This window comes from Leopardus geoffroyi, chromosome X (assembly GCF_018350155.1).
Source record: "Leopardus geoffroyi isolate Oge1 chromosome X, O.geoffroyi_Oge1_pat1.0, whole genome shotgun sequence".
In the NCBI taxonomy this organism is placed as follows: Eukaryota; Metazoa; Chordata; class Mammalia; order Carnivora; family Felidae; genus Leopardus; species Leopardus geoffroyi.
Genome location: NC_059343.1, coordinates 21,749,117 through 21,760,790, shown reverse-complemented (window position 1 = coordinate 21,760,790; position 11,674 = coordinate 21,749,117). Strand labels below are relative to the sequence as shown.

The following is an 11,674-nucleotide window of genomic DNA, read 5'->3' as shown; positions in this document are numbered from 1 at the left end:
TCAAGGCTTTCTACAACTTACTGTGTACCCTCTTCAAGTGTGTGTATGTGTGCGCACGCACATATGTATGCACACATGTATGCATACCTAACTGTAACTTTATGTATTTATATATAATTCCTTTTGGGATTTGACCGAAGGACAGGGAATTACTGAATATTAATACCTCCTATGTAGGAGCTTTACTTGACAGATTTTGTATAGTTGTACTTTTCCATAGCCCAGAGTGGTAGCAGTTCTTTTGATGGTCCTTCTTATAGTGTCACACATACCTCACCAATATGCTCTCAGTTCTCAAGAGAACAGAGGACTTTTGAGTTTTTTCTTTTTTTCTTTTTTCTTTTTTTTTTTTGAAGGAATGGTCAATTTATGCCATCACTGCTTAATTCCTGCCTCTCAGTGAGGAAACAAAGTACTTTCTGAGTTAGGTGATACTTGCTATGTCTAAGCATGTTCTCCAATGACCCTGGTTAAAGACCAATAAAATACAGCAGTGCCTACTCCAGGTAAGATTTATGTATTATTACTCATGTTAAGCAACTCTTCACATTGGGTCTCCCAAAATGAAAATGTTTCTACTGAAGTAATAACCCCACACTCTAGAAATACTGAAATATAATGATGAGAAAGCACTATGTTGTAATGTGCTTGGTGCAAATATCCCCATAACATTTGTTAATAATTATGTATTTGAAGTATCTACTGTCTGCATCCACCTCACCAGAGCTCTGTGTATTCATAAATAAGGACCAGGGCAGAGGAGATAGCTAACTAAAAAGGCATTTTTCTCTACCCAGAGTCCTCCTAGGATTCAGGAAAGGTGGCATACTCCTAGAATGGGGCAGAGCTAATAAGATAATGTGGAAAAGGCTGAAGACAGGAGAGGGAACTAGCCTCATGACTCCATACGCTTTCATACTGATTTGCCAGACAGATTTGGTCAGGCAAGGCACATGAACCCCAGAAATGAAGCTTAAATGCGTCTACAGGGAGATCTTAATAGAAGTATAGTTAACCAATAGAGAATTGGTCCCCTAAAGGAGGAATCAAACATTCTGTAATATCAAATGCTAACTTCTACCACATACTAATAATTTAACGTGGCTAAACCTCTTATTATCACTGAGAAAAAAAAAAAAAAAGAGGAGCTGCTGAGGAGTACGAGAGGAATTTACTTGGGTTGGACTGTTATTCAAGAAAGAGCTATAGGACATTTGCTGTATTTCAGCTATAAGAAGATAAAACTAAAAAGGCAGACCCTGTGTTTAAGGGGACTTATGGGTGGTAGCGATATGGAGTCATAAATCATTATAATAGAATACGGTAATCAGTGTAATTACAATGTGCGGTAGGAAGAGAGGGGAAAGAAATCTAGAAATGCCTAAAAGAATCAAGGTACTCCTCAGAAAGAATATAACCTTGGGCTGAGACTTTAAGGATTCAAATATACATTTATTAGAGATACATAAGGAATACATTCTAGACAAAAAGAAGAGTATAAGTGACATGAGGTTGGAGTACTGTTGGAGTAAGAGAATACTGAAGAGCAGTAACAGAAAATTAAGTTCATCAGGTAGGCAAGAGCCACAGAACAAAGAGGCTTGTCTGTCATGCCAAGGAGATTTCTTTCCCCTAAAGGTGATGAGAAGCCAAGGACTTATTTTGAGCAAAGACCTGATGTTATGTCTGTTTTACAAAGACCATCATCAAGGGGCACCTGGGTGACTCAGTCAGTTAAGTGTCCAACTTTGGCTCAAGTAATGATCTCACAGCTTGTGAGTTTGAGCCCCATGTTGGGCTCTGGGCTGACAGCTCAGAGCCTGGAGCCTGCTTCCGATTTTGTGTCTCCCTCTCTCTCTGCTCTCCCCCTCTCTCTCTCAAAAATAAACATCAAAAAAAAATATCTAGGGCTCCTCATCCTGTTAGCCACTAGGCTTGTATACTCATCATTTCTTGATTCTGTTGCCTTCTCTCTCCCCATAGCCACTTTCCTGTGTTCAGCCTTTGTTATTTCTCTCCAGGGCTCCCTGACCCTGCCTTCAGGGAACAGATCTAGGGAACATTTAAAAAAAACAAAAAGCTGTGTGCTTGAAATGGGCTGCTTTCTTATCTAACGGAACAAGTATCTTAATTTCTTGTTCACTACTGACAAATGCCCCATAACCCTCACAGACTTCTTTCCCACACATAAAATGATAATCCAATTAAGCAAAAAAAAAAAACCCAATAGCCTATTAAGAAAAGTAGGCAAAAGGTGTGAAAGGACAGTTCACAAAAATTCAAATGGATATCAAACATGTAAAATACGCTGAACATTACTCAAAATAGAAGGAATACAAATTAAAATGCTGAGATACCACTTTTCATCTTTCAAATGAACAAAACTAAAAACTTTTGTAACCCCTCTGTCTTGAAGTCATAGTAAAATAGGCATACTCATACTTTCCTCATTTAGAAATACTTCATCCGACAATTCCATCTCTTGGCAGTGATCCTACATATACACACATGCACATGCAAAATGAGGTACAAACCAGGTGTTCCAGGTCATCCTTCATCCAGACCCATCCTGCAGTTATGAATGGTCACACCTCTAAATTCTTCCCAATGACACATGGGCAGATGACATGGACACCACACCCAAGAACCTGTCACTCTGCTCTATTCTTTCACCTCCCCTCCTGACTGCAATGGCCATAACCAGAGTGAACTGGGAAGCCACTCCTTGATTCTGTAAATGTACTTCATTAGTTGTGAAATTTTTGATTACAATCAACTAAGAGCTTGAAAGAATCTGAATGTACAAGTCACATTAAAATGGATAGGAAGTGAGAGGTGGAAGAGGAAGAAGAACTGGGGAGCAGCAGAGTGTCTACCTTCCTCATTTCACATTGTGGAAAATCAACATGTACCTCATAAAGTTGTTAAAGAGACATGTGCTTGTGCAAATTATTAAAAGTAATTTGGGTAATCAAAAAATTGGTTTAAAAATTTTTTTAATGTTAAAGAGAGAGAGAAAGAGTGAGAGAGCGAGAGACAGCGAGCTTGAGTGGGGGAGGGGCAGAGAGAGACACAGAATCCAAAGCAGGCTCCAGTCTCCGAGCTGTCAGTACAGAGCCTGACACGGGGCTCGAGTTCACGAACTGGGAGATCATGACCTGAGCCAAAGTCGGACGCTTAACAGACTGAGCCACCCAGGTACCCCCACCCCCCGCAAAATTGATTTTTAGTTAACCCAAATCTACAAGAGGAGGGTGATACACCACATAAGGAACCTCATCCTCCTCTTCCCTAACTTGGGAGTCAATGCATATTGATCGCCTAATGATGAAAGACCACAAAACAGAGAGATAACCAAATGTATCCTTTAAAGTTAGTAAGGAACATCATGAAATACTATAAGCAGTCAAAATTATTAGCTGTGGTTTGTAACATCGATGGGACTTGAAAACATTATACTATGGGAAATAAGACAGGGAAAGACAAATACTGTACGATCTCACTTACATGTGGAATCTAAAAAAGACAAATTCATAAAAACAGAGAATGGGAATTGCGAGAGTTAGGGGTGATAGATGCGGACAAATGCTGTCAAGGGTACAAATGTCCAGTTATAAGATGAGTAAGTTCTGGGGATGTAATGTACAGTAGGGTAATTACTGTTAATAATATCATATAATTACAAGTTGCTAAGAGCATATATCTTAAGTGTTGTCCCCAAAAAACAGAAATGGTAATTATGCGACATGATGGAGGTGTTAGCTAACCCCTTGGTGGTAATAACTTTTCAATATACATGTGGATCAAATCAACAGGTTGTACCTCTTAAACTTACATGATGTTTTATGTCAATTACACCTCATTATAGCTGGAACAAAAAAAAATTATTATCTGTGAGGTGTAAACTTATCAAATACCTTATCTTCTTTTGTCCTCTTACTGAATTCAAATAAAATTTGATGATTTTATTTGAAATCTATATGCACACTAAAATCCTACCTTAGTATTTTTTAAATTCTAGCTATTCTTCTCTCTATACCTATTAATAAGGAGATATTTAGAATGAAAATCAAGTTATTATAGTTTGATTCTAATAAGAAAATTTTAATTCTTCTTTGTATTTTCGATGCGACTTCATTTCTTGTAGTTTCATTTTTAACATGCATAATTTATTTAAAAATTAATGTCATTAACATAAAAAGGCATATTCAACATTTTTAATGATTTTCATGCTTGCAAATTTATGTGAATGAGATTTTAATTTCCTTTAGCTTTTCTATAAGGTTTTTTTTTTTTTCAAGTTTATGTATTTATTTTGAGAGCCAGCAAGAGAAAGAGAGAGACAAAGAGAGCGAGAGCGAGACAGAGAGAGAGAGAGTGCACACGCACAAGCAGGTGAGGGGCAGAGAGAAGCAGAAACAGAATCCCAAGCAGGTTACACACCATCAGCACAGAGCCTGATGCGAAGCTTCAACTCACAGGCCACGAGATCATGACCTGAGCCAAAATCAAAAGTCACATGCTTAACCAACTGAGCCACCCAGGTGCCCCTTCCTTACTTTCTTCTTCTTTTTTTTTTTATTTTTCTACCCATTTACTTTTTGTTGTATTTCAATTTTGAGTATAGCTGACACATGATACATTAGTTTTATGTGTACAACAAAGTGATTCCCCAAGTTTATACCTTATGCTGTGCGACCATAAGTGTTGCTACCATCTCTCCCTACACAGTATTATAATACCACTGACTGTATTCCTCATGTTGTACCTCTTAATCCTGTGATTTGTTTGTTCTGTAACTAGAAGCCTGTACCACCTATCTCCCTTCACCCATTTTGCCATACACCACTCCCTTTCCCCTTTGGCAACCATCAGTTTGTTCTCTGTATTCATGCATCTGACTCTGCTCTTCTTTATTCATTTATTTATTTTTTTAGATTTCCAATATAAACGAAATCATGTTATTTGTCTTTGACTTATTTCACTTAGTGTAACTTTAAAGTAAAGATATTGTTAAAAAGGGAGATATAAAATGTTACATATAACACAAAAAGTATTTTCATTCTTGAAAGTGCTGAGGATGTTAACGGCACCTAAAAATCATTTCTTAATATAACCTCCATTCTATCATTTAACATTAGAATGTTCTAATATATATTAATTTCCTTGCAAAAATAATCTAGGTTACTAGTCACTGAAATCCCTAATATTTTATCTCACTAGGATACTTACCATTTATGAAGGAAGCATCTTAATATCACTTAGAACCCTGACAGGACAGAGATTTATTATAAAAAATAAGATCAGAAGAAAATGGAAAATCCTGAAGTTAAGACAAGATGAAAGGAAATTTGACATCTGAAAGTGCAAGAGAAATTAAGTAAAATAGATGTTCTGTTCACAGTCATCCATACAAGTATGTGAGAAAGCCCAGAGAGCATGCAGGTTAAAAAAAAAATCATGAAAGTAAAAGGAAATTCCACTTTTACTGAGTTCTAACTAGTTCTTTGAGGTTCAGTTTAATGAATGAATCCAAATCTACACTGAGTGTGGCCGGAGATCTCTGGTTAGTGAATTGTGGAGGGCAGGATGGTGAACAAACTCACCACTCCACCAATCCCGTGGTCTTGCAAAGACCACCTGTCCTCAGACTATGTTCTCATGCAATAAAATAGCCCTTCCTAGGTCAAATGAAGCTATTCAGACCTTAGCATTATGTGTTTTGAAGATGAGCAGCATCTTAAAAAGGTAAAAATCCACTATGATTGCATTACTGCCTGGGGCAAAGTGCAAATGGAACTTTCCAAGTCCCTAACTTCATGCAATGGGCCATTGTACCAAATGTTATTTCTCTTTCCCATTTGACGGTCAGCAGCCAACCTCCAAATAAAATAGCCCTTAAGAAACCCAGTAAAACATTCAGCTTCCATTTCAAACTTATCAGGGAAATTTAGGTCCATTACACTACATATGAAAATCAGTACTGTTAGGAGGGAAAGAGGTACAGGTTGATTAGTGTGTTATAAGACAAATGACTGATTTTTTTTTCCACTTTTGCTCAACACTGCACTGGCAAGGCTATTAGTTCACATCAAGTCCCTTTACGGCTATTAGGAAACTTGAGAGAAAGCAACCATCACCACCTTCAATGAAAACACTGAAATCCATGGTAGTATCAGTCAAGATTCTCATCTGGCTAACAAGGCAGCAATGAGAGGACACTTTTTCAAAGTTTCCAGTTTGGGGGCGCGTGGGTGGCTCAGTGGGTTAAGCGCCCAACTTTGGCTCAGGCCATGATCTGACGGTTGGTGGGTTCAAGCTCCATGTCGGGCTCTGTGTTGACAGCTCACAGCCAGGAGTCTGCTTTGGATTCTGTGTCTCCCTCTCTCTGCCTCTCCCCTGTTCATGCTCTGTCTCTGTCTCAAAAATAAACATCAAAAACTTTTTTAAAAAGTTTCCAGTTTGCCTCAGTGAACTACACAGGTAACCATCAAGGGCTTATGAGGCAGCACTCAAGGCCAGAGCCCCTGATCAGACAAAGTGGAAAGATTGTGGGAAGGGGTGTTGGTTAAATTCTGAAATTTGTTCCAACTGTGGTCACGTGAAGAAATACCCTTGAATCATGCTGCATCACATCTTATGGGGACTTAGGATGGCTCATTCAGACTTTGTCTATTCAGATCCAGCATGATTATTTGATGTGTTGTCTACTTCCCACTAGAAACCTACTTCCCTTTGCTCCTCAAAACACTATTCTCTCTTGATTTTTCTCCAGCAGCTCTTTTAACTCCTTTGGGATTCCTCCTCTCTCTGCTACATTATTAAATTTTTGTCTACACCAGGCCTAGATCCTCACATCTCTACTAACTCCACCCTCCCTTCTTTAATGATCATATACATACCCAAAGCTTTTAAATGCCCCCTAGTCTCATTTTTTATATATGTAAAAGACCTTGGTTTTCTTGCTCAACAACTGTATACTTTAATGTCATTTTTCTTTTAGTTTCAAGTTAATTAGTCTTACTAAGAAAGTAAGTATTCTTGGGGCACCTGGGCTCAGTCAGTTAAGCAACTGACTCTTGATTTCAGCTCAGGTCATCGATCTCGCAGCTCATGAGTTCAAGCCCCATATCAGGTTCTGTGCTGACAGCAGGAAGCCTGCTTGGGACTCTCTCCTTCTCTCTCAGCTCCTCCCCTGCTTGTGCTTACATGCTCTTTCCCTCCCTCCCTCCCTCCCTCTCTCTCTCTGTCAAAATAAATAAACTTAAGAAGTGAAATTGTAAATTTTTTTGTAAATTTACTTTTTATTATTAACAGGCTTTAATTCACTTTATATTTCTTGTATAAAACTGTATGGTGGCCACACGTGGAGCCTGGGTTCCCTGCATGGAGACTTTGATGTGGGTCTTTCCAAAGATGGTCAGTGAATTCCTAATAAAAGACTTGGTGAACACATTCTCTTTCCAGAGTTAAGAGGTAAAATAACTGTCGGGGCACCTGGATGGCTCAGTCGGTTGGGCGTCTGACACTGGCTCAGGTCATGATCTCCCAGTTTGTGGATTCAAGCCCTGCATCAGGCTCTGTGCTGACAGCTCAGAGCCTGGAGCCTACTTCTGATTCTGTGTCTCCCTCTCTCTGACCCTGCCCCACTTGTGTTCTCTGTCTCTCAAAAATAAAATAAAAATATTAAAAAAAAAGAGGTGAGATAACTGTAGGTCTTAGAAATGGCATCAAAAGAAGCCTTGGTGAAGTCACCCAGGGTGACAGTGCAGGCCCTAGCTGACGTGTAGGAGGCGTCAATACTGGTCATCATCAGTAGCTTCTTGGGCAGTGCCTCTGGGGGCACGCACGATGAGTCCCAAGAGCAAAGAGCCACAGTGTCTGGTCACCTTGCATGGAACAGTGTGGGGCCTGCTGATTGTGTTCCCCCAGTAGTCTTGTCCCACAGGGACCATGGAAAGCTTGCCCAGGATGATGGCTCCACAGATGGTAGTGGCTACCTCCTTTGGAGTACTTAACACCCAAGAACGATTCATCCATTGTAATCTCTGATGTCAAGAAATGCCTTGAACCTGGTCCACTGGCCAGCATGGGTCTGCTTTTACACAGGTATAATCTTCAAAACACCATCCTTGCGGGATGCCCCCAGTTGAAAGTCAATGATGGGCAGGGAGAAGAGACAGATTTCCTCAAAGAGACTTGATCTTTATGTCCTTGACCAGGCAGCCCAGCTTGGTGATGGGGATCCACTCCTTGTTCTTGGCCTTGCCTCTGCGAGCTCCATGGCCTTGGCCCCAGATGGTGCTGCTGCTGGAGCCTCCTCAGAAGCCACCCCAACACCCCATTCCAGGGCCCTTGCAACCCCCCCCCAGGCCTTCCTACAGCACCGACATCATCCACCATTTAGTGTTTTCTCAAAGAAGAAGTGAACTCTTTGTAAATTTAAATTATTTGCCTTCTCCATTATCATCTCAATCATTCACTCTGGACTGCCAGCTACAGAAACATTATTGAGACCAACAAAAGATAATGTAAGATGGTTATAGTTACTTAAGAATATAAGAATACTCAGTGCAGTAGGTCATGCAATATTTTTCCTCACATGGCTCCGTTGTTTCTGTAAGTATCTCCAACATCACACTAAACTCAGTATGCTTAACACAGAACTGATGCTCCTCTTTACCCCAAAGAGCGACTCCAATTGACCTATCCTTTTTCTACTAACTAGTCCCAGGCATACAAAGTTTAAAAAGCTCATCGACAGCTTTCTCAACCTCCAACTACTCCACAAATTCAATCAATTCCTCCCTCTCAATGCATTTGAAATCCACCTCTGAATTTCCTCTTTAACTACCAGCATCCTAGACAAGGTTCATGTTACAATAGTCTGTTTGGCTTAATTCTAACACTTCAACACAAAAAAGTAAACACTTTTACTTTCCACATATAAGTTTATCCCTATCCCATTTTCTGGGACTAATTTTCGTACAGGAGGAATGTTAGTAGTCAAGCCAGTAAATGAGCATCAAACTTGGTTTGACTCTTCGTTTCCTGTGAGTCCTCAATAACTGGATTCCTTTCCTTGTTCTCTATTCATATTTGATTACATTCTGCCACTGTTCTGGAGCCTCTCTTCTAACTGCAATGACTTCACATACATCCTAGCTTCCTAGAGTCTGCTTCTCCAGAACACACCATTGGATAGGCCCCAAATGAAGACAACTGCCTGAGCTTCTGCCATCCCGGAAGTGCTCAAGTCTCTGCCGAGCACCAGTACCTCTCCGCCGTGATCTTTTATTTGGTTTGGATTCTAACATGGCCTCTTCGAAAAAATATCTGAGTCTAGTCCCATATTCAGAACACTGACCTTGGTTCAGCCTACAGATGTTCCCAGGTCACCTGAGGAACACACAGCAGTTACTAAAAACGAGTAATTAAAGAAAGCTGACATGTTTAAAACAAATGGTTCCATGGCAAAGCTAACCAGATTGAAAAACAAAAAACAAAATATCAGTTTTCACTTTCCATAAATAGGCATTTCTCATGATTCGACCATTAAAATCAGTCAACCAAATGCTTTCATTTATAAATGTCATAAATGTGCAAATTTGTACTTCAAAGTAAGTGCTTTAAAACACTATTGCTAATTGAAAACTGAAAATGTCAACACTTTCCATTGTGTTTTATTATTTGAAACCATTAGTGTTTTATGTCAGACACATAAATAAAACAATGCGGGATCTTTCCATTTCTAAGGTGATACTTGAAAATCACCCAGAATTTAATCATGCCTGCAAGAATACTTGCTGCAAAACTGACCTCGACGATCACGAAAGCTCTCTCATCTGACTCTTTGAGGTTTGTGTTGCTTGCATTTTCTTCTGAATGACAGGACGGAAAGTCTTCTCTAATAATTATCAACGTTGACAGAAGATGTAGTTAGTGCCAGGCTTTTTACAGCAGCGGGAAAAGCATGTAGCTGCATTTTTTGATACACTTAGGTGGTATTCAGTAGTGGTACAGAATAGAAAGATACATAGAGGACAGCCAAGTAACGCTAGTGTTTGAAATAAAACTCTGTGCTTCGAATGATATTTTTCCTTAAGGGTCAAACATTTATTTTGATTTAAAAATTCTATTTTTCCCCAAGAGTAACTGAAGACTGTTAAGGTAATGATTCTGCATGTGTTCAAACTTCTCACAGAGCCTTAATGAATACTCCCACCTCTCAATGCTCTTTTGCATTAGCTGAATCCTCTGGCCAATCAAGCCAACCTGTGGCTGGTCCAGCTCATTAGAGCCAGGGAAACTGATTCTGAGGGAATCATTGTACTCAGAGTGCTCTCAAGAGCTTCCTGTCCAATGTCAGGCCAAAGTCCTTGAGTGAAAGCCAAGAGTCAAAGCCAGGTAGACCAGAAAGAAGCATCACATCCAAAGAGGGAAGCAGGGTCACTGATGGCAGAGAGAGAGCCAAGAGTCAGAAGCCAGACGGATATTGGGTTTGAGTGTGATCAAGTGGGAAGCAAACAAGACAGCTTTGGCACAACAGCCTTCCAAAAAAGGCAAGATCAACATGGTGGTCCTTCCAGCTCAACCACTGATATGTGTACAAAAGGCAGTCCAGCAGTACCTTTCAATATGATATGCTCCATTTAGATCATCACTTATGGAAAACAAGTCACTAACAAAACGAACACTTCACCTTCCAATAATTAAAGTCAGAATTTGTTTCAAGAATTAAAGATGAGTCAATCAAACACAATACAATCTATCTTATCCAAAACTCTATTGACTAACATTCTCTATTAATTGATTCATCTACACAAGCATAATGCAATTATAACAGATGGTTTTAAGAAAGACCCTCAGGCTTTACAGCATTCTGAAGTACTTTCTTAGTGATGAATAAATTATATTTTGAATGGTTTGGAAGTCAACTGTAATCTATTTTTTTCTTAAATGAGAAATTAACTCAATTAAGCATTTTAACTACCTACTTATTATGCACAAGAGTCTATGACTAGACAAAAATGTAAACAGAACACTAAACAGGAGAAATAATGTTTCATTTCTGCTCTAAAGTTGTAAAATTAATACCTGACAGTTGTTAAACACACAATAAGTTCCTGGTACCACTTTTAATGCTTAACATGTATCACTTCCTTTAATCTAAATACCAATTTTAATACCTACTATTATGTTATACTTGAACACCGAGGCTTAGAGGTGTTAAATAACTTAGTCAAATTCACATGGCAGGTAAATAAAGGATCCACCATTCTCGATATACAGATAGGTAGCAGATACACACACAGGGACAAAAGGATAGAGAAAAGTAAATATTTCTGCTTATCCCTACAATTTTTAAATGACAAACTACATCACACTCAATTTATAATTGAGAAAGTGAGTCATAAAGAGAAATTAAAAGTCTTAGGGCATAGAATGGAAATGGAATTCATTCCTGGCCTCTTAGGTTAAACTAAAAATGAAATATGAAACATATATAATAAAACATGAAATATATGGAACTCCCAATACTTCAAAATTTTTGACATACAAAAATGACACTCTCTTATGTCTCAATTGATTACATCCTTCTACAAAACACTTAAAAGCACTATTGTATTGCCACAATATTAGAAGTCATATTACCCATACTGCCACTCCCTGT

The 11,674-nt window shown here is 39.0% G+C and overlaps 1 pseudogene; it reads right to left on the bottom strand.

Annotated features, from left to right (window-relative positions):
* Positions 1–7,708: 7,708 nt before the first annotated feature.
* LOC123595225 lies at positions 7,709–9,317 on the bottom strand (annotated as a pseudogene).
* Between the last annotated feature and the right edge of the window lie 2,357 nt (positions 9,318–11,674).